Genomic DNA, 20,994 nt, shown 5'->3' with positions numbered 1-20,994 from the left:
TACATCTTGTGTCTTCGCTGACTCCTGAGCCAGTGGTGGATGCAGAGTGAAGATATTAGTCAGACTTGAAAGAAAAATTAATCTCGCCTACAGATAAAGAATGAAAACATAAATTTTGTGCATGTATTTCCAACAATAAAATGGCAAAATCTGCCAGAATTGCCAAATAACTTCTTTTCTCCCTTCAGGAATTGTCAGCATGGTGTAAACTACATCAATCCCCTGATTTTCAGAGCCTGTGGGGCTGTTGTGCTAATGAGGCTGCAGCCACTCTGGCAGTGTGCGGGGTTCTGCACAGCTCAGCAGAGTGCTCTGGGTTCATTTCTGTGACTCTACGGCCATTCTAGACTTTATTTTTATGTTTTGTTTAGTGTTTCTTTTTCCCCAGAGTTTAGAAAAGTTTGGGAGCTTCCAGAGAGGTTTTCAGCCCAAGTTAGGTGGCTGTTGCATTTGTTCCTCCTGTTTAGCTGTATCCTGGCCCCAGAATTCTGCTGTGCTTGGGCCCTCATGCCTTTGGTTAAAAACTTGGCTTCATTACTTGTATTTTACATATCTCACTTTGGTTTTAAATGTAGCTGAGTTTTCATCTCCCAAGTCTTTGCTGGTTCATATGTAATCTAATAGTGGAAACAACATGGAACACTTTGGGGCTCAGGAAAGGTTAATTTTGTGGTTTGGTTTTCTTTCTTCTTTTTAGCATTGTTTTTCATCTGTAGTATTGCCCTGTGTTCACATCAGCTACTCTGTTCCTAAAGGAGCTGTAAGTGTAGAGCAGAGGTAATTACTCAGCTGAGAAAGTGCAAATTAAGTGCTTTCACCATGGGAAGGGATGAGATTAATGGAGACTGTTCTCTTTATACAGTCTCTCTCCAAACATTGATCTTACCCTGTCACTTACTGCAAGAGCAGCAAATGTGGGGAATTTTAATTTCTGTATTGCCTGTTTCCTCATCCTAAAAATGCCCTGATCAGGGTAGAGCTGACTAAAATATATTTCAAGAACTTAGTGTCAAATTCTGTTATGATTTTCCCACTTTCTTCCATTTCCCCATACTCTGGCAGTAGAGTGCTATTCCTTGGATAAATGTAACTCAGGTAGCAAGCAGCCTCACTGTGAATGTTTTATGATTTGCATTCTGGTTTTGGCAGGCTCAGCAGCAGTTTGGATCTGGCTGGACCTGTCATGTTTCAGAGTGGAGGTGTTTTTCCACTTTTAATCCTCCATGACTGGTGATTTTTTTACCGTGATGGCTTTTAGAGATAAAGATAATTGTTCTTGAGCTGGAGTGAATTGCACCAATTTGGGAGCTGAGATCAGTGGATGTAAGAGTGGCATTTATTGCAGGTGAATCCTGCCCAGTCAGGAGCTTCTGGAAGGCTCCTGTGAAACTTCTGAGGATGTAGCTGAGATTCCAACCCACCCATCTGCTGCATGTTTGCTGATTCTGAAACTCCTGGAGAAAGATCACCTTGAATTTCTGAAATGGGGGCAGACAGATCCATGTGCAGGTCCAGGAGTTGGACTTGATGGTCCTTTTGATCTCTTCCTGGATATTCTATGACTCTGTGAAAGCAGACCTGCAGTGAGGGTTTGGAAGCATTCCCTGAGCACACCTACCCTTTGTTCCTCTTACTGCCACCACAAATAACACTGGAGGTGGGAGAATGCTTGCATGGTCCTTCAGAAGCAAACTCTATTTGCAATTTGTTTGGGTTTTTTGCTATCAGGTGAAGTGTTGTCTCATTTTTACTTGAATTACCACAGGCTCAATCCTGTGTTCTTTACTTTATCCCAGTCCTTTCTGTAACAGGAAGAAATGAGCTAATATTTTGATATCCAAAATAGGATATCTGAGGAATAAAAATAAACCTCAGGAGACTGGTGTATGAGGAGAAAAAGTCTCTGGGCCAGCAAGCGTGAATGAGCATGAATTACAGCCCTGGGCGATAGTGTTCAGTGGTTCCTTCGATTGTTGGAGTTCTGAGGTAGCATGAATGGGAATAAGGCAGTTTGAGATATTTACAGAAATAGGAAGACTAAAATACTATAAAATTAAAAATGTCTATCTGCTCTGCAAAAAGCGGCCTTTGTACTTTATTAGGCAGCCAGATGCTAGTTTAGAAGGAAAAATGGAAATAATTCAGCCATTTCTAATAATGAAAACATCCCATGTATGATATGTGGGGAGCTGATTCCCTCACAGCTGCTGGTGCACAGCCTTCCCTGCACCCTTCCCTTGTCACCTCAGGCATGGATTCAGGAGCAGAGGGTGCAAGGAAAACCCAAACGTACCCAGATGGCACAGAGGAGCGCACTCAGAGTAACTGTTTGCAGATTCTGCAATAAACAGTGGCCAGAGTATCCAATCTGCAGGCACAGACATGCAGATGTGACCTGGCTCTCTGCTTCCTCAGCTCTTGCTTTCCATTGGGTCTGTATCCAGTGCTGGGAGCAGTCCTGTGTGAGGGATGGGAGCAGTCCCAGGAGCAGTCCCATGTGAGGGATGGGAGCAGGGCTGTGGGGCCCCAGGCACGCAGGCAGCAGCCGAATTCCCGGTGTCCAGACCTGTCCTAAGGGCATGCTTTCGGGGTCAGTGCCGGTGCTTTGGGGTTTGTGTCTGGGTGATGGCTCTGGACATGTTGCTGCATGGCTGCTGCTTGCCTGGCTGTGTTTGGGAGCTGCTCTGGGTCAGTTCCTGCCATTGCTTTTCCAGCTGGCTGGGCTTCAGGGCACCTCTCAGAGCTGCAGACTCTGCATTGGGAATGTTATTCTTTGCAGGAATTCCCCTGTAGAGCCCAAACCCTCCTCACCACTGTCCTTCTCCCATACCTCATGTGCATCTTCCTTCTAAAACAGAGATATTAACCACAGGTCACGAGCCTCTGGCTGCAAATACTTTTGTGTCAGGCTTTTATGGGGCTGTTTTGCTCCTTATCTTAAAGAGTGTTTTAAGCCATAGCTGTATCTTGAATAGTGGTCTTTAGTTAGAAAATATAGTTTAGATGATCTTTTTAAAGCTGCAAAGGTCTGTGCAGTGATGCAGGCAGGCACAAGCCTGGTATGCAGAATGCCAAGACTGCGTGCCATGCTTTGCTAAAAGCTGTGTAGCCTGTCACAGTCAGGTGTCTGCTGACTTCTAAGAGCCTAAATAGTTTAAGAAATGCTCAGATCTTGAGTTCTTTTCTTTTCAAACCCCAGTACCTGCCAATCTCATAAACAGAGATGGGTAAGAAGGTGGCTCTCCATCTTCCTGCGTTACTCATAAAATTAAGGTAACAGCTGCTGCCTGCAGCGTGAATCACTGGGACCACAACGGGCAGGTACAGTCTACAAGGTGGGAGAAATGTGTGATCCTGCAGTTCCTGCCAGCCCTGCCTCTGTTAGGTACCCTCTGAAGAGCCCAGTTCTCGTCCCACACACAGCTCTGTGAGCTGGTGAGGTGCAGTCAGGCTTCCTCTGCTGACAGTGCATTATACCCCGGGCTGCAGCACAGGGAGTTACTCACACAGAAGGCTGGGAGTGCTCTGTTTAAGGAAATCCATTCTGCTCAGTGCTGGCACCACGGGAATGTGCAGAAGATGACTGAAAGTGGAACGGGATGGAGCATTCACACCTGGCTGGGGCGTGCAGGGGAGACCCATCCTCCCTGCAGCACAAACCCAGGGCAGTGCCTGCATGGGATAGGCTTTCCACAGCAACACTGAACACAGGGGGGTTTCAGATATCCTTGCCTTCGGGGGGGTGAGGTACTAAGGTAGTTTAAATCTCAAATTGTTGCCGTAATACAACTGGAGTTGTATTGGGCACCCAACCAAGGATGGCACCAAAATACCTTTGAAAACCCATCTCATGTACCTGTTCTGTAGAGGTAAAAATCATTATTTATGCAAAGTCAGCTCCATCCATGGTTTGCAACAAGGACATTGAATCTCAGTTCTGAAATTCAAACATGCTACAGACAAAGTATGAAAAAAAGATGGGAGTTTTCGTATAAATTAATTACCCACTTGAACAGATGAGGCTGTTGGGCTCACCAGGTTTCTCGAGGGGCCTCCATTTTCTGGCTACTTATAGAAGTATCTGAGAGTATATTTTTTTGGTATGCATGATTGATACTCCTTCAGAAAACAGAATTTAAATGAGACTTCTTTGCAGTAATGTGTCTGTTATTCTAATCGATCACCAAGGAATTAAAACCAACTCTGAATATAGCTCCTTGTTAGAGAAAGGAAAGTATAAGTAGTAATTCCTGATCCAGATTTTGTGAGACAATAACCTTTTGAACAGTTTCAAATATGTAGGCCAAATAAACGTAGATTTCTAGCATATGCTTACTCATGAAAGGATTTGTAATTTCATTACCCCGGGCCTCACAGCGAGCAATATCTCTTACCTCTCAGGGATTCTTAGGTAACATGCCAGCAAGTAATTGGAATTTTATAAAGATCCCCTTATGTGTGAGCAGGTTTTATGTTTTCTTGACTGTTCCCAGTCTGTCTGTGCTCTGCTTGAGATGACCAATTCCTTTCCAAAGCCACCAGAAAGTCCTAAATGGCCTAAAATCCCAAAGCACTGGGGGTGTTTACGCTCAGCCAAAGGCTGGGAGAGGGGTAGGAGAAAGAAGTATTTGTGCTGTATTTAGGGCCAGCAAACCTCTCTGCACATTTCCCCCTTCCCTGCCTTTGCCAGGGGCCAGTGGGCTGCAGAACCCCCAGGAGCCACCTGCCTTGCTCCAGCACCACGTGTGGGTGTCTGGGACACACCAAGCACACTGCAGCAGCATTCCAGAGTCACCATGCCTGCAGCTGGTCACTGCCTGCTGGAATTGCTGCTCTCCCTCCATCCTGGGATGCTCTGCTGCTGATGGGTTGGCTGATGGTGATGGGGTGGCTGTGAGATGGTGGCAGTGGCTCGGGTGGGTGCAGTGGGATGGGAAGGGAGTCTGGGCAGCCAGGGTGGGCAGGGGGCTCATGCTGGGGCTGCCCTGCCTGCTCCCTCCAGCCCTGTCCTCTCCAGCCCTGTCCTCTCCAGCCCTGCCTGCCCTCTCTAGCCTGGCCATGCTGCTGCACTTCTGGCTGCAGTTTCTCCAGCCCTTCCTACACCAGAAATGGGGCCATTCACACAAACCCCTGAGCAGTAATTCCTTCCCCTTGGTGTCTGAGTGCTGCTTGCTTTTGTGGTGCTGTTGCGAATCACAGGGAGGCTGATTATGTTCAGAAGGGCTCAGAGTTGTTTGACCATAGTTTTGAATTACCAAGTACTAAAATAAATGTTTATGGCTTCAACAGCTCTGGGTTCAAAAGCTTTAAACAGTACAAAGAGTTGCCTGAAAGGGGAGGATTTGCATCAGTAACTTTTAAAAGGTGTAAAAGTTGATGCTCTTGTGAGCGGTTCCTGTGTGAAAGCTATACATCTCAAAAATAATGAAAAGCATCAGATGAGATCTCATGGCCGTACTGCTGCCATGCACAGGGCAAGTGACTGCTTGCAGCTGCAGTGAGCTATACTGCCCAAGGGATAAGTGTGTGTTAGTCCTGAACACCCTTCCACCAAGGTTACCTGAATTGGGCACATGAGGATGCCTCAGGGGTAAGGATGGTGAATTCTAAGGATGAGTTTTATTTTGTATGAGGTCACTCTGTAGGTATGTTGTTTCTAGAAGCTGGGGGGGAGCTGCTGCCCAGCATGGGGACTTGGTGTGGGGACCCTGCAGCCTCGTGCTGGCCACCAGGCACTGGGGACCAGTACAGGAACTCTTCTGTAAGAGCTGCAGGAAAGAAATGCCAGCAGGCATCAGACATGGCTCCAGTGGTGTAGGGGAAGTCAACAGGTTACCAAAATCCAAATCACTGGAAAAGCAAGGGAGTGCTCAGTATAGGATCATCAGTGGGCACTGTTGAAAAGGAAGAGAGTACGGGATGTGAAAAAAGGAATTTTCCATGAATGTCTTACATGGTCCAGAAAATTTTCAGCCAATTTGATGCAATATATTCTGGTGTTGGAATGGCACTGAGATGCTTTTTGTGTAATAATTCCCCTAGCACTGTGTGAGGGCTCCAGTCTGGCACTGATCTGTAATAACACTCACCTCCTCCTTACATTCTCCGAGAGCAGCAGCATCAGCTGTGTTTGGAGCAGGGGAGCTGGGGTTTGTCTGGAGCTGGCTCCTAGGCAGAGAAAAAGAATTGAGAAGAAGATGAATGTGCTCTTGCCACAAGAACATCTGGCTGTACCTCAGTTTCCTTCTCTTCTAACCTCTCACTATTTTATGTTAATTTCAGTCTGGGTCTTCAAAGACATTGTTTGTGCAACTTGCTGGAATAATTTTGTGAGCACAAGTTAAGTTGATTAATATTAGGCAGTTATACATCTTGTATGAAGTGAATCAGCTAAAGTGCTTCTTGTATTTGTGTTCTGAGGTAGACATCCTGCAGGGACTTAGGAACCCATTGCATTTTGTCAGTGGTTTGTAGCACAGCATTTGTTACACTCAGTAGCAAACCTCCTGCATGCCGATGGCACAGGGAAAAGACATTCCAGGCACACAGACATTGCTGTGATGGGGAGGAGAACTCCCTGGAAAGCAAACACTGAACAGCAAAGCACACCCTGTGCTCCGGCCGGCCGAGCTGGGAGAGCAGAGCCTTGTCTGGAGGGGACTCCTGTCCAAACCTGTCTTTTCTGTCATTCCAAAAGTGAACTTCATGACTACAAAATGAAAATATGTAAAAACATATCTTTGTCATAAAAATGGAGCTTATATAGTGGTGGCTTCTTACAGGTCTTTCCTTAAGGTTAAAGAGTTCTTCTGTGTTGAACAAGCAGAACAAGAAACTCTGAGCGGGTTTAATGGTGTTTAAGGAGTCTTTTTTTTTCTTTTTTCTGCTTTTAATGATGATTGTGAGAAGGCTTTTGGAGAAGAGTGTGAAGGCAGTGCACTGTGTACTTGGTGGCACAGAGAGTCCTACACCCATCCCACATCCCTGCCAAGTGCTCTCAGGGTTTGGCTACCAAGCTTCCAGCTGATGGCTTTAAAGCTTCCTTACACCCAACTGTAATTCTGCAGCTATGTCTATAAAACATCTTGTTTATGGCCTATAAGCAGCTGAAGATTAATATAGTTCTCCCTCTTATCCAAGAATCCTTCCTCTGCAATGTTCATTAGTTTTCCTGGTGTTGGAATTGCCTTGCGTGATATTACTAGTAGTTTTCATTTCCAGATTCAAACCTACAGTGTTCTAGCTGAATGATTTTGTAAGAGATTCACTCCGAGGAACTGTTTTTATTGAAGATAACATACACTTAAGTAATGTCTCATGTAATAATGATAACATTTTGTTCTTTTCCTGGTTCTGGATCAAAGTTGATAAGTGTTGTCTGAACTCATGGCATTGAAGTCAAAAGCATGGTGACCATCAATGATGGCTGGCTTTACATTAGAAGGTTCCATAAATGTTGAATTTCAGTCAGTTTGGACTGACTATGGTGATTTTGCTGGTGAAAGATAAATACGGAGACTTTCCAAAATCTTGTGCTGTGGTGTCAGAAGTTTTGGACGATGCTTTAGTGATAAATGTGCTTTGCATGTGTTCTTGAAGTACAGACTTTTGGCTTGCTCAGCTTATGGCCCTGGGAAAATTTTCCTGGTGGTGTCTGTGCTCTTTCTCCTTCACCCTTGGCCACCAGGGACAAGAGGAGCAGGTTTGTGCTGTGGCGTGGCCAAGAACAAGTTGTGGGACAGGCAGGGACTCTCGCTGCCCTGGTACCATATGAAGCTAACCAACTGAGATGAAAAAAGAATTACACTGCTGGTTTTCTTATTCGGAAGGAATGTAACCAGCCAGTTAAGATGAACAGGAGCTTTTGGAGTCAGCCAGTTACATTTGCTTTCCAGTGTGAATAATTTGGTATGCAGAGAAATTGTGGCCTGTGGCAGAGAGAGCCGTGCAGGCTGAGCACTGGTACCCTCCTGTGGGGAGGATGAGCTGTTCAGCACTGCAGGCCTGAGGCTGAGCCTCCCCTAGCCTCCAGTCCCAAGTCCCCATTCTCACTCTGGACCATGCACAGAGCCAGTGCATCATCAGCACTGCTGTGACCATGGGATCTGACCTTTATTAGGTAATACTGAAGTCTTCTCCTGGTATGGTGAACAGCTTTGAAATCTGACCCTGCTATTTCAGAGAGAGTGCTTGCTTGTTAGTCAGCTTTTAAATGAAGTCAATAATGTTCCTTGAAAAAAGACACTGAAGGTCAGACCCTGTCTTGTCAATGCCATGTTAACCCCATTAGTTTCAGTGAGGTATACACTCCTTTTAGCTGTATTGCTCCTCTGACATTACTTTAAAATGGTGAAGGGCAACTGTTAAGCATCTGAAATTTTAAGAATAAAATACTGTCTTTAAGAAAGAACTCCTTACATCTCACATAAGCATACAGCAGTTGCTCTCACTTCACAAGGCTTCCTTTGCAGTAACAAAGCACTTAGTTGTTTGTTATATTTTTTGGGCAGACTCAAATTCCTCTCCCAGAACTTAGAGTTAATCTGTAGTAAATGAATACCTCATAAACCATACCATCACTATATAAATACATTATTTTAGCCATTTGTCTCTTTTGTTTGTGAATTCTCCAAACTGAATGTCTGTGCAATGGACATTTATGGCCATGCAGTTGATAGCACAGAGCCCCTGGCACCACACGGTGCTGAGGGTCAGAAGTGAGCTCCTCTTCCCATGACAGGCCGGAAAGGACTTGATGCCTGTTCATCCAGCATCACCAAACACATTCCTTTGGGAAAGAAGAGCTGGTGTTGATTGATTAATATGCTTCCTCCACCCTTGCCAGGGTCACAGAATTGAGATTCTCACTGCTCTGTTTCAAATGTGGCACAGACAGCTTCAGACTCCCACAGAAAGTTAATCATGCCCTTGAACATAAATATCTGGATTATGGTTGGTTTTGTGCCATATGGTCAGTTTTAGACCCAGAGGAATTGCACAGTTTTCAAAGTATATAGCATGAGAATTGTCCTGGAGTGCTGCATTCATACTAGATCAGAATGCTGCTTGTCTTGGAGCAAATCTTGGCTTAGTTTGCTGTAGTCCTGGTATTAGTGAAGAAATCTTCACAGCAGTTTCCTATTTTATCTTTTAATGGCAAGAAACATATACATACATATATATATATATATATGTGTGTGTGTGTGTGTGTGTGTGTATATAATAGAATCATAGAATCAATAAGGTTAGAAACTAAGACCTCAGAGATCATCAAGTCCAAGCTTTCTCTCTCTCTTTCTCTCATGCAAGGTTCAGGAAAGAGTTCATTCCTGGAGGGCCAGGGTACCATGCTGCTGATGACTTGGTGATTGATTCTGTTCCCTAAGATGAACCTAATCCCTCCCCTTGAGGTTTCCTAACCCCGTCTCATTTGTTTTGGCTGGCTGTTTGCTGCCACCTTGCTGAGATTTTCCTTTTGCTGCTTGAATCCACTCCAGATTCGGAACCTGAAAGCTGCCAAAGCTCATGGCAAGTGAGAGGGAACAAGTGTTGGTGTAGTGCAAGGAGAAGCCAGGCTGGCAATGGGTGTTGAGGATGTTTTTGGTGTAGTAGCCCACTCTCAGTATGGGCTATGTTTTGCCTTATTTGTGCATTCTCCCAAGGATGAAAAGCAAATTATCTGCTCTCATAACCTGTCCCCTCTCTGCTGCTCCATCAGTTCTAGTGCACAGTGCAGGTTTGTTTGGCCCTGCCTCTCATGGACTGGAGAAGGTAAAGTTTAACCTTTATTAATTCAGTATCTTGGTGTAATTTAGAGAAGGTGGCTCCATGTGGGCTCCCTCAGCCCAGCTCAGAGGCCTGGCTGTGCGTGCAGCTGGGGGGGAGTCAGCACGAAGCTGTGCCCTCATGTGTGGTTGTGCAGGCTGGGCCTTAGAACAGGAGTTAAAGCTGGTGCTCAGCCCAGACATTCCCCACAGCATGCAGGATGAGTGTATCAGTGCAGCCAACGCTGCTGGGCACATGTGTGTCATTGCTGGGTATCAAATGCCTTAAAAAAGGTGCAGAGGAACTTCAGCTGTGTGCTGGGAGCTGCCTGCTGAGGCTGGAAGATGCCTTTATCTTGTTTGCCCTCTTATTCCCTGGTAGTAAGACTTGGTTGTTAACTTTCAATCTGCAGAGCAGCTTTTAACTACTTGTATGGACTAAAAATGCACCTTCATCAGATGCTAAAATAGCTCCTAACACCTTCCCTGAATTAGTCTGTCAAGCAGGGGAGAGTTCAGTTCTGCAGCAGTGATGGCTGTTGCCACAATTTGTGTAATTGAAAATAAAACCTTTGTAAGCATGAGTTTAGAAGTGGCAGAATTGCTCCACAGGTGTGTGTGGTGCTGTGGGAATGCTGGCTGGCTCAATGTAAACATTTGGAATATAGACAGATGGAAATTTTGGCACGTCCCTTAAAAGTGAGGTGCTGCAGAGCCCTAGGGGTTTGGTCGCTGGAGGTCAAGCCAGGGGAGGTGAAACAGGGAACCTTTGCTTGGGGAGCTGAGCTGAGCCCCAGGGCTCAGAAAATCCTCAAAGTGATGAAAAGTAGGGCCTGGTTTGCAAAGCAAACACAGCACAGCAAATGCATTTGTGACTGTAGCTTGATAACAGGGATGTGTAAACAGACTGCACCTGGCTTCCTGTTTAGCTGCATTTTTCTTCCATAACTGCCACTTATGCAAACGGATTAATTTGTCAGATTTCTGCCTTTTGTAGCAAGTCATGTTCAGAACAAGGAAGAGTGTTAATCTAAAATGAGGTTAAAGTTGTTTGTCAGGTGTTGTGCTTGTAAAGAAGATTAATAAACTCTTCCCCGCATGGAAATGTATGCCTTGGACATCACCCATGAAATTAAAGGAGTGCCAAATTCTACAACATGTTTCAAATAATCGGATATACAAGGTTATTTGTTAGGGTCCATTCCCTGGAGTCCTGTGGCTGCCCTAAGCCATCAACTTGCATTTAAAACACATTTTTTTAGAAAAATAGGATACTCACAGTTTTCCTCATAGAGAAAAACTAAATTTCAAATATTTAAAACCAAACAAAATGCACCGACCCTGTAAAGAGAGAGCAAATTAAAAGCTATTCATTAGACTTTACTGTTTAGATGAGATGTTTGGAAGGAATTCTTCCCTGGGAGGGTGGGCAGGCCCTGGCACAGGGTGCTCAGAGCAGCTGGGGCTGCCCCTGGATCCCTGGCAGTGTCCAAGGCCAGGCTGGACAGGGCTAGGAGCAGCCTGGGACAGTGGGAGGTGTCCCTGCCATGGCAGGGGTGGCACTGGATGGGCTTTGAGGTCCCTGCCAACCCAACCCATTTAGGATTCTGTCATTCATGTTTCTGCTCCACTGCTGTTGCAGTCCTTCCCCAGCCACCAAGGCCCTCAGGCAGGGTGGGGTGGTGGCAGGGCTGTGGTGGGGTGGCTGGGAGCCTGGGAACACCTTTCCCAGCAGGTTTGGGAACACCTCTCCCAGCAGGTTTGGGAACACCTTTCCCAGCAGGTTTGGGAACATCTTTCCCAGCAGTTTTCCTTGGGTGCACCTGCAGCACCCGAGGTCACTGCAGCAAGGAAGTGCAGAAGAGGAGCCAGACAGCTTGAGGGGATGAGAGCCAAACCAGGGCATTTCTTTTGCTGAGAACCCCAGAAGTCACTAGAGAGGGCAAAGGAAGCCTTGCTGGAATGGTCTTCAGGAGAAGGGAGAGGAGCAGACAGGAGTGTCCTGCTCTGTCACATGCCCTGAGCTGTTAAAGGAGCCTGATGGGGTAGGCTGGGGTTTTGTGTCTATTTAACATTCCACCTGGAGGTGGCTAAATGGGAATTGTTTAAAATAGCCCCGCGGTTGCCATAGATACTTGCCTAAATTGAAAATAGAGGTCTGGCCCAAGCTTGGAGTATGTCCTCCAAAGCCAGCCTTGGTGTGGGCTAGAGGAGCCCCACAAAAGAGCGGTGCTGCAGGGATTCAGCCCAGGATGGGAATGTCTGGATGTGTTTGATGTCACCAGGCAGCTCCAGCAAGGCTTTGCTTGGGCCTGGAGACTGGGAAGGGAAAAATCCTTCATGCTTCAAACGCTTTCCTCCCTTTTTTGCCCCTGGAGGTCTGTAGAGCTGGAAAAAATGGCATGGAATCCTGCTTTTGTGACACTGGGTTTGGTTTTTATTTGTGAAATCTTACTGTGCAACAAAGCAGCAGCAAATTTAAAGTAGTTCAGCTGGATAAAAGCACCCTATTAAGGTAAATTTGGTTTATTTGTTCCAGGAATGTGTAGCAAATGCATGTCTAATTACAGATAAGGCAACTAAGCCTTTCATCTTCTTTCAGTGAAAAAAACTCTGCAAATAATATGGAAAGTGTTGTGGTGAAAATGAATGAAGGTCTTTTCAAGGATTTAGTTGTCACAGATGAGAGCCTCACTTGAGGGAATTGGGAATGTTTCTCCCTAGCCTCTGGTTGGATGGATGTTTTGAGACAATTGCAGCTGACTCTGGAAATGCCTCATTTTGAGATAACAATCTGTCCCTCTGCCTCTGGGTGTCTCTGGTGTCATCTCTGGGTTTGGGATGGGGAAGGCAGGTCTGCAGGGCTCATGAGGATGGAGATGCAGGAATCTCACTGAAAAGTGCACACTTGGTGAGGAGGATGGAGATGCAGGAATCTCACCGAAAAGTGCACACTTAGCAATGTGCCATGTTTCCTCTCCAATTTCTCACTCTGTAGGTGGTAGAGAATTAGTGCTTAATTACTTGCAGGCTGTGGACTACAACCACTCCCTTAAACTGTTTACATTTCTAGATAAGGCTGGAGCTGGATATTCTTTGAGGTTCAGTCCTTCCTAAAATCTATGGGAGATTTTATAGTTCTTACTTTGCTTTTATACCATGTACTGGGATAAATGTTTGTTCCCAAAGAGCTTTTATCTATTAAGAACCCCTGTTCATCCACGTCTACATCCCATTATATATGATAAATGCCATTCATGCCATTCAGCTTCCCAGGCTGTGAAAAGGCCCAATCAAGAGGCTTGTGCAAATGGGGGAGTTCAGAACTGGGCAGAAAATCAGATCCAAGGTGGAGCTGGAATTCTAGACTCGCTTGGATACAAGGAGTTATATCTAGAAAATATCACTTGAATAAAACATTAATTTCCCATTATAAAGCATAATGTTGCTCTGATAATGGTTCCTGTTTTGAGTAATCCTCATTTCCTGCGTCTCTCTGGTGACTCATCACAGCAGAGCTCTCATCCATTCTGCTCTGCAGATGCTCTCAAGCTGCCTATTCCCCATCTGACTCAGCTCCTGTGTATCAGCATCTCCTCCCATGGCTGTGGAGCTCTGGGAGTGTTTGCCTGCAGAGCCCTTCAGCCTCCTTCCAGCCTAAGGATGACTGCTGCTCCTGGCTGCGCTTTTAAATTTACCTCCAATTTTTAACAGGTTTTTGGTTAAAAATTCACATGTCAAAATTTCAGGTTGTCTCTAGTCTTGGATGTGGAGCTGAGAAGCCCAGATTGCAGAAGTGTGTGTGTCTGTCCTTGTGTGTATCTGTGAGAGGAACCAATCTTTATCCCTTTCAGGTTTTCAGTGAGCGGTTGCCTGTATACAACATTCCCAAATGTGATGTGTGCCTCCTACAGCTTTAATTAAACTTCAAGGGGTTAAAAGTGATGGGGTGCAAAGGTCTAAATGGAGACTGTACCTCTCAGCTGTCACCTCTGTAATGAGGCCTGAGCTGCTGCTACTGAATTTTATAGGTAAATATAAAGTTTTAAGAAGGCTGATGGGTGGGTGGTGAACAAAGCAACAAAACTAGAAGATTCAAAGAAATTTTTGCTGGAGCTTGGAGGGCTGCAGTGCCCTGAGGTGCTATAAGGTCCATGCAGAATGTTCCACGTGTGAATTCAGAGCCCCCAGAGCTGGGGCAGAGCTGTGGGCTGGGCTGGCGTGACATTTGTGGTGCCAGGGGAGATGTTTGTGAGCTCTGGGGTTACAGCAGAGCCTTTTCTGACTCTCTCTGCCTTTGGGCTAAAGGAGAGGAGGCTGCAGGTGTTACCAGCTGTAACTCCCATCAGAATTACCTGGCTGTAAATAGGCTGTTAAGACTTCCCTCTGCTTCTTGATAAAGGCTACAAGAATTTGTTGATCCTGAAGAAACACTAAAATTTCCTGCCTGGAGGCCTGTGGGATGTGTGCAAGGAGGAATCTTGCACAGATGAGCCTTTCCTTCTCCTCCCAGTGCTGCCTCTGTGCTGCTCTAGGTGAGGTTTGGGCTGGAGGTTCATTCTCCAGCTCCTGGGTAGTGTTGGTGAGCTTTCTTTTCCTTTTTGAAGTCAGCCTCACCCTCCTATGAGCAAAATGGAACCTGGTGTTCAATAAAGGGTTCACTGCAGTGAATATATAACTGGTTGTGCTTGTCTGGGGCTTTCATTACTCAGGGGAAGCCCATGGAATTGGCACTGCCATGGAGCTGCCCTCCTGTCACCTGTACCACAAGATGTACCTGGGACTCCCTGCATCACAACCTCTTTACTTTTAACTGACTTCTCCACTTTTTTTCTGGCAGTACTTTAAGCTTCTTAGGTCATTTTTGGGTAAAGTTTTCCTTTCCTCAATGAAAGCAGTTTCTAGTATTAAAAGTTGCACATGGATGAGAGTTTTCACTGAATGAATGATGACAGGGGAGTTTTGGAACAGTGCCATGCTTCATATAGTTCCTTAGATTGTCATGAGGTGGTTACCTCAGCTGTCAGTCTGTTAGGATTACATAACATTTTTAAATTATCTCCTTTCCTAGGGCCAAAAAATGATTCAGTCCTCTTGTATATTGTATTACCTCGAGCTCTTGGTATTTATTACATATGCAGTCAAGAAAATAAGAGTCTGAGGCTTGCAGAGATTTATTAGGTAGCATTTAATAGCTCTCTGTTTGCTAGTAATTTGGTTCATCAGAATGAGGAATTTATTTCTGAATTGTCTTTTAATGAGCAGATAAGCAGGTTTCTCTATCACTCTGAAACTGTATTGTCACTTCAGGGCTTTGTTTTTACAAATGGAAGTTGTTACCTCTTGGATAGGTATCAGCCTCCTGTGGTAGTTTCCACTGGTTTTAATGGAGCTTGAGTTTAAATAACCCAGCTAAAAGTAGGATAAGAACTTTTCTCTTTAGAGATATTTCTTTTACTGTGTATTTGGTGCTTGATGGAATTTACACAGCCAGAACAAACCCCTAAATGATTTTCAGTTCTGTGAATAGTGACTTTTTACTTGGGTAGATTGTGATAGGACAAGGGGGAATGGTTTTAAACTAAAAAAGAGCAAATTTGGATTTGATAGTAGGAAGAAATTGTTCCCTGTCAGGGGATGCCTTGTGACACTGTAATAACTGGTTTTGCAAAGGCCAAGGCAAACAGAGTTATTACTCTGTGACAAGGATTTATGTAACCAAAATGGAGGATGAGCAACATGATGTTTCTGTGTGGGAAATAAAAGTGGTTTATTAACTGATGAACTAGCTGGGATTTAACCTAGTGCTGCTGAAACACTGCATATGTGCAGCTGAAGTTATCTGTAAAGAAGGAAAGGAGCTGAGCAGAGTTGTAAGAGGTGAATTCAGCACTTGGGCTCTCAGTTCCTCTGTGCTGGGAGTTACAGGTTCCACAGCAGATCAGAGAGTATGACAGAATCACACAATCACTGGGTTGGAAGAGACCTTCAAGATCATTGAGTCCAACCCAGCCCCAACACCTCAACTGCACCCTGGCACTCAGTGCCACACCCAGGCTTTCTTAAACACACCCAGGGATGGGGACTCTGCCACCTCCCCAGGCAGACAATTCCAGAACTTTATCAGCCTTTCTGTAAAAAACCTTCTCCTAATATCCAACCTATATTTTCCTTGGTGCAGCTTAAGGAGGAGGAAATTCCTCCATTTTGGGGGAAACAGCCACAAGCTGCACCAGGGGAGGATTAGGTTTGATATAAAGGAAAAATTTCTTCATGGAAAGAGTTGTCAGGCTTGGGAGCAGGCTGCCCAGGGCAGAGGTGGAGTCACCTGAACATGTCCCAAAACACATGTGGCTGTGGCACTTGGGGACTGGCTTTGTGGGGAACAGGGTGGTGCTGGGCTCATGGCTGGGCTTTTCCAATCTTAATCATTCCATGGTTCCTTTTGCCAGAGCCTGGAAGCTTCTCTGTGGGATGGGATTTCAAAGCCAGGCAAAGCTGGTATTCCTCCTTCAGGCTCTGAATGGAACACAGTGCATGAGACTGGAGGTTGTTTCAGAGATGTGCAGCTCTGAAATGAGGGGCATTTCTTTTTCACACACCATGTGGAAGGGGGAAAGCCCCTTCTACAGAAGAAGAGCAGAGGAGAATCTTTGTGCTGATCCAGTGGGGTCTCCCAACAGCTTTTTGTTTCAAGGGGTTTTTTTTCTTGTTTTGTTTGTTTGGGGGGTTTTTGGGTTTTTTTGTTTTTGGTTTTGGTTTTTTTTTTGGTGGGTTTTTTTTTGGGGGGGGGTTGTTTGTTTTTTGGTGGTGTTTTTTGGGGTTTTTTGTTTGTTTTGGTTTGGTTTGGTTTGGTTTGGTTTGGTTTGGTTTGGTTTGGTTTGGTTTGGTTTTTTGTGGGTTTTTGTTGTTGTTGTTGTTGTTTTTCTTTTTCTAATTAGAAATTTACAAATAAAAGTCCCTGCTGCAAAGCCTGTAGATGACACATGGGTTGAGGGAGCAGTGAGTAGCAGGGAGGTCTGCACAGGACTGTGGGAATTGCCTGCACTTTCGGATGCTCAAATGAAAGGTCATTCCTCTTCAGCCAGGAAGAAAAAGGAAAAGCTAATTCTCTCTTCTTCCAGTCTGGGAAAGCCACCAGCATTTCATCACACAGGGCTGAAAGCTGCCATGAGGCTTATGGAACAGAGAGTAGGGTGATGGAAGGTGTACCCAGCACCCCTAACTCAGCTGTCATTCAGTTTTAAGGCTGCTCTTCCTACAAACAATTTCTGTGCACAGAATGACTTACCTCTGCATCCTGGGTTATGATGAATAGCATCAATCCCTATAGGTAAAAAATTCACTTCCCTCATTTGCAGCTTGTGAAATCCTATGGGAAATAGGAAAAAAAAGAGTATTGGGTTAAGAAGATAGAAATGGGCAAGTAATTGCAGCTTCCTCTCTGTTTTACAAACACAGGCATATTTGGCAGTGCAAATTCTCCAATATTTTCAAAGAAACACAGAATAGTATGTAAAGTGTGTGGAATTTTTTGGTCAATATCCATTTTTTAAGGAAGTCACAAAGAAGTGTAGTAGTAGGTGAAGTTCTTACTTTTTGTTGGCTTCTTGCCAGGGCAATGGTCCTTTTTTTAAGCCTTTTTGTTCTTCAGTTTACTCTAGTTATATAATTTATTTACAAATGTATTCCTTGGGAATGTCATTCAAAAGCCATGTGCAATGAGACGAGGCAGATTTTTATTTTTCACCCAGTCAGGTTAAGCTGTAGAAAGTGGATCAAACAGGACACATGGCTGGCCTCTTTCTTTGGTTTTTTCCTCCTCTACTAAAATGAACTCATAGGTGTGTGGAGGTAAATCCCCACTCAGAGTGTTCTTACCTGTGTGCAGGTAAATCCTCACTCAGAGTGCTCTTACCTGTGTGCAGGTAAATCCTCACTCAGAGTGCTCTTACCTGTGAGCTGGAGCCAGGTCTCAGGGAGGTGGGAGTGCTGATGGAATCTGCTAAATCAGGCAAGTGATGCACACAGTCTGCACCAGCTCCTGCTCAGCTGGGATGGCTGAGAAGCTCCAGCGTGGAGGGGCTGATCTGCTGGTCCCCTCCCAGCTGGAGGAGCACTGTGGGCTGCTCTGGGGCCATGCAGTGTCCCCAGCCCTGGCAGGATCTGGACTCTGCCCTGGGACCAGCATGGGGGAACCATTCCAAGCCGGAGGGTTATCCCAGGGCCCGGGTGTGTCCGGCCATGCAGCTCCAGGGAATTTTGGCACTGCTGTGCAGAGCCACGGCTGCAGCCTCCCCTCCCTGTGGCTTGGCACCAGCCAGGCTTTTGGCACAGGGCTTTTGGCACAAGGGCTGGCAGGAGGAGGGATGTGGAGCAGGAACTCCACTGGGACCTTCAGCCTCACTGGCAGCAGGAGCAGGGCCCTCCCTGCCACTGTCACAGCCCAAGGAACATCAGCCCTGCCACACTTTTGTCTTTTGCCATCATCCCTGCACCCTGCATTCCTCAAATCCTGCCAGCTACAAAGAGAAAATGAATGTGGTTTTTGGGGTAGTGGTTGGACTTGATGATCTTGAAAGTCTCCTCCAATAGAAATGATTCTGTGATTCTGTAAAACATGAAAAACCACATTTTTCTTATATGGGGGAAAAAGGTTTGGAAGGGGGAATTTGTATTGTACCAGCTCTGGTAAGTGAAGATTACCACTATTAAGAGATAAAACAGTTAAAAACATATCAAAAATGCATGCTGGCTTGGGTCCTGCTTTGAAAAAGAAAAAAAATATTCTGTGATATGTGATGATCCCATTTGTTTATCTGAGGTGAAAAAGGAAGGAAAAAGTCATCTGAGATCTGTCTGATGTGAAGATGACCGGAGCTGTGCTGTACATATCTTTAGAGATGGGAATGATACCTCTTGCTAGCAGCCAAAACACTTCTTAAGGCATTGAGGAGATTTTCAAGATATGCATAAAGAGAGCTTATTGTGAGTTAGACTGCTGGGATTTAAATTATGGCCATGTTGAGGGGAAAGCCTCCTCAGCTTGAAGCCATTCTAATTGATGTCAGGTCAGTCTGTCCTCAGAATTTAAAGTCATAAAATTGTTGCTAGAAAAGTGGATGCATTACAGTGTGGAAGAATCAGGACAGGCTGGGCATTTGTGGAGGTATGACTGGAGTTGTACCTGCAATCAGCAACTAAAACAATTATCAGTGATTATAGCTCAGTAGAATGTCAGATCCCTTGCATTCCTCCAGCAGGGCTGGTGCTGGATGGTGCTGGGTAAGCAGTTCCTAAATTCAGATTGTAACTTGTTTCTGTGCACCAAACAGGACTGGGAAAATACTACATATCAAGGGTTAAAAAGGTTGAGTCTTTCCTTTTAGCAAATATCACTGGATGTCAAGCAAACATATCAGATTGAATTGACTTTTTAAACACATCAAGTATTTTGGAGCTATTCTGTAGAAACAGCATTTGGAAAGTTTTACCTGTCCACGGTGTTTCTGTTTCAGTCGGATCTCTGCACGGTGCTGGCAGAGAACAGGACAGTTTGGGCTTTTGGGGTGATTTTGTTTGAAGGCAGTTGTTGAATCTTGGGAACTAATGTAACCTTCTGTGTTTAAATGCCAGTGTATTTTCCCCATTTGCAGTTGGTTTTTATGTACCAAGTCTACTGTACAGAGGTTTGCAAAAAACCACCCCTTTTTAATGACTAATTCTCAGTGACAGTCGATGTCATTAAGCCTGTTTGTGTCATTGTAAATTGACATGAAGCCTTGGAAAGCTGGAAGTGGCTGAGGAGTTTTTCCACTCACAAGTAATCAGGCAACTATAACATGGGAACATTGGGAGAGATAAAAGGATGTGGAAAGCAGAATTGTATTTAGGAGGCTTCGTTTCACTCTGTTCAGTATTGAACATTACTTCCTAAAGAATTACCTTTCCTCTGCGAATCAAGTCCATGGAGTTGTGCTGGTCATAACTTTAACAGATGATGGTGAGGAAAAGTAATCAGCCTTCAGTCAGAAATGGTTACACTGCGTGAGGCAGTGGTGCTTTACACTGCATGCACTGTAAATGCAAGTCATTTTAACATTGCTGGGAATTCATGAGGCTCTGAACTCAGGTTTCCATGTTCTTTCAGGTTCCTGAAATGTTAACTCTGGGGTTGTGGTGCCAGTCAGTTCCTGTGCTGACAGTGGGAATTAGAAGTCATTGAGAAGTCACTGAGCCACTGCACAGGAATGAGATCTGTTCCAATTGCATGGATTCAGTGCAAGTGTCACATTACTCTGATTCCATCCCTGGCTCCAGGGGCTGCACACAGGAATTGTGAGTGGGGTGCTGCAGCACTGACACAGCACGGGCAGGTGCTGCCAGCAGGAGAGGGATCTGCTCTCCAACAGGATAGGGATCTGCTCTGAAAGAGGATAAGATATCTGCTGTGAAATAGGATAAGGGATCTGCTCTTCCCCAGTACCTGTGGAACACGAGCTCAGGGTTCATGGCACTTGGGAGAGCCCTCTGAGCTCTGGTCCTGACTGAAAGCAGAACCTCTGCTGAGTCAGCGAGTGGATGTGCACAGAGTTTTGGGTCTGAAAAAGGCAGACTGGGTGAGAAATGTAGCATCAGTAGTGGTGGCCTTGCTGGATTGTTGTTTTGTGTCCTAACACGGATGGAAATGGATTTTTTTGTTTTTTTCGGGTTTTTCTTGTTGGAGATTTTCTGAAGAGATGTGGGAAAAGAGATAGCATTTGAGGGGGAGATAAAGAAAAAGGGTCAAGAAAAATAGGGGTAATGTGTGCAGGTAGGAAAGGGAGAAGACTAGGGGACTCTAGAGAGAAAAAGCAGTAGTGAAACAGGGAAACCTTCAAAGGTGAGAGCTGCAGGACTCCAGCTGGACACAGATGAGACTGTTAGTGCTTTAACGCTGCTGTAGTTACTCCTGTCTGTCCCAGCAGCTGGGTCACTGCTGCTTTTGTCACTGTGGGGCCATCCCTGTGTGACAGCCCTGCCTCTGCCCCTGCAGTATGCCTCACACAGGAAGATTGAAGAGAGAGGGGTCCTAACCTGGAAGATATGGATGGCACTTTTCTGTTATTGAAAATGGAATATTCATATTTTTTATGAGAGCTTTTGTAACAAATTGCCTAGAAAGCTTGTGATCCCAATGGGGTTTATACTGGCTTTTGTCAGATAGCCAATCTTTCACTATAATGTGGTT

At 45.2% G+C, this 20,994-nt stretch overlaps 1 protein-coding gene and 1 long non-coding RNA gene across 10 annotated transcripts in view; one reads left to right on the top strand and one right to left on the bottom strand.

Moving 5' to 3' along the window:
- FBLN2 (fibulin 2) overlaps window positions 1–20,994 on the top strand; it is a 91,314-nt gene that overhangs the window by 28,079 nt on the left and 42,241 nt on the right. The window lies entirely within an intron of this gene.
- On the bottom strand, window positions 94–18,064 carry LOC132332098 (uncharacterized). Its single transcript, XR_009487793.1, has 4 exons — window positions 17,720–18,064; window positions 17,056–17,136; window positions 6,090–6,168; window positions 94–1,564 (listed from the first exon to the last, which is right to left on the bottom strand). It is a non-coding gene; the product is annotated as an uncharacterized LOC132332098 (long non-coding RNA).

The sequence above is a fragment of the Haemorhous mexicanus genome, chromosome 11 (assembly GCF_027477595.1).
Source record: "Haemorhous mexicanus isolate bHaeMex1 chromosome 11, bHaeMex1.pri, whole genome shotgun sequence".
NCBI classification, from domain to species: domain Eukaryota; kingdom Metazoa; phylum Chordata; class Aves; order Passeriformes; family Fringillidae; genus Haemorhous; species Haemorhous mexicanus.
This window is presented reverse-complemented; position numbering and strand designations above follow the sequence as displayed.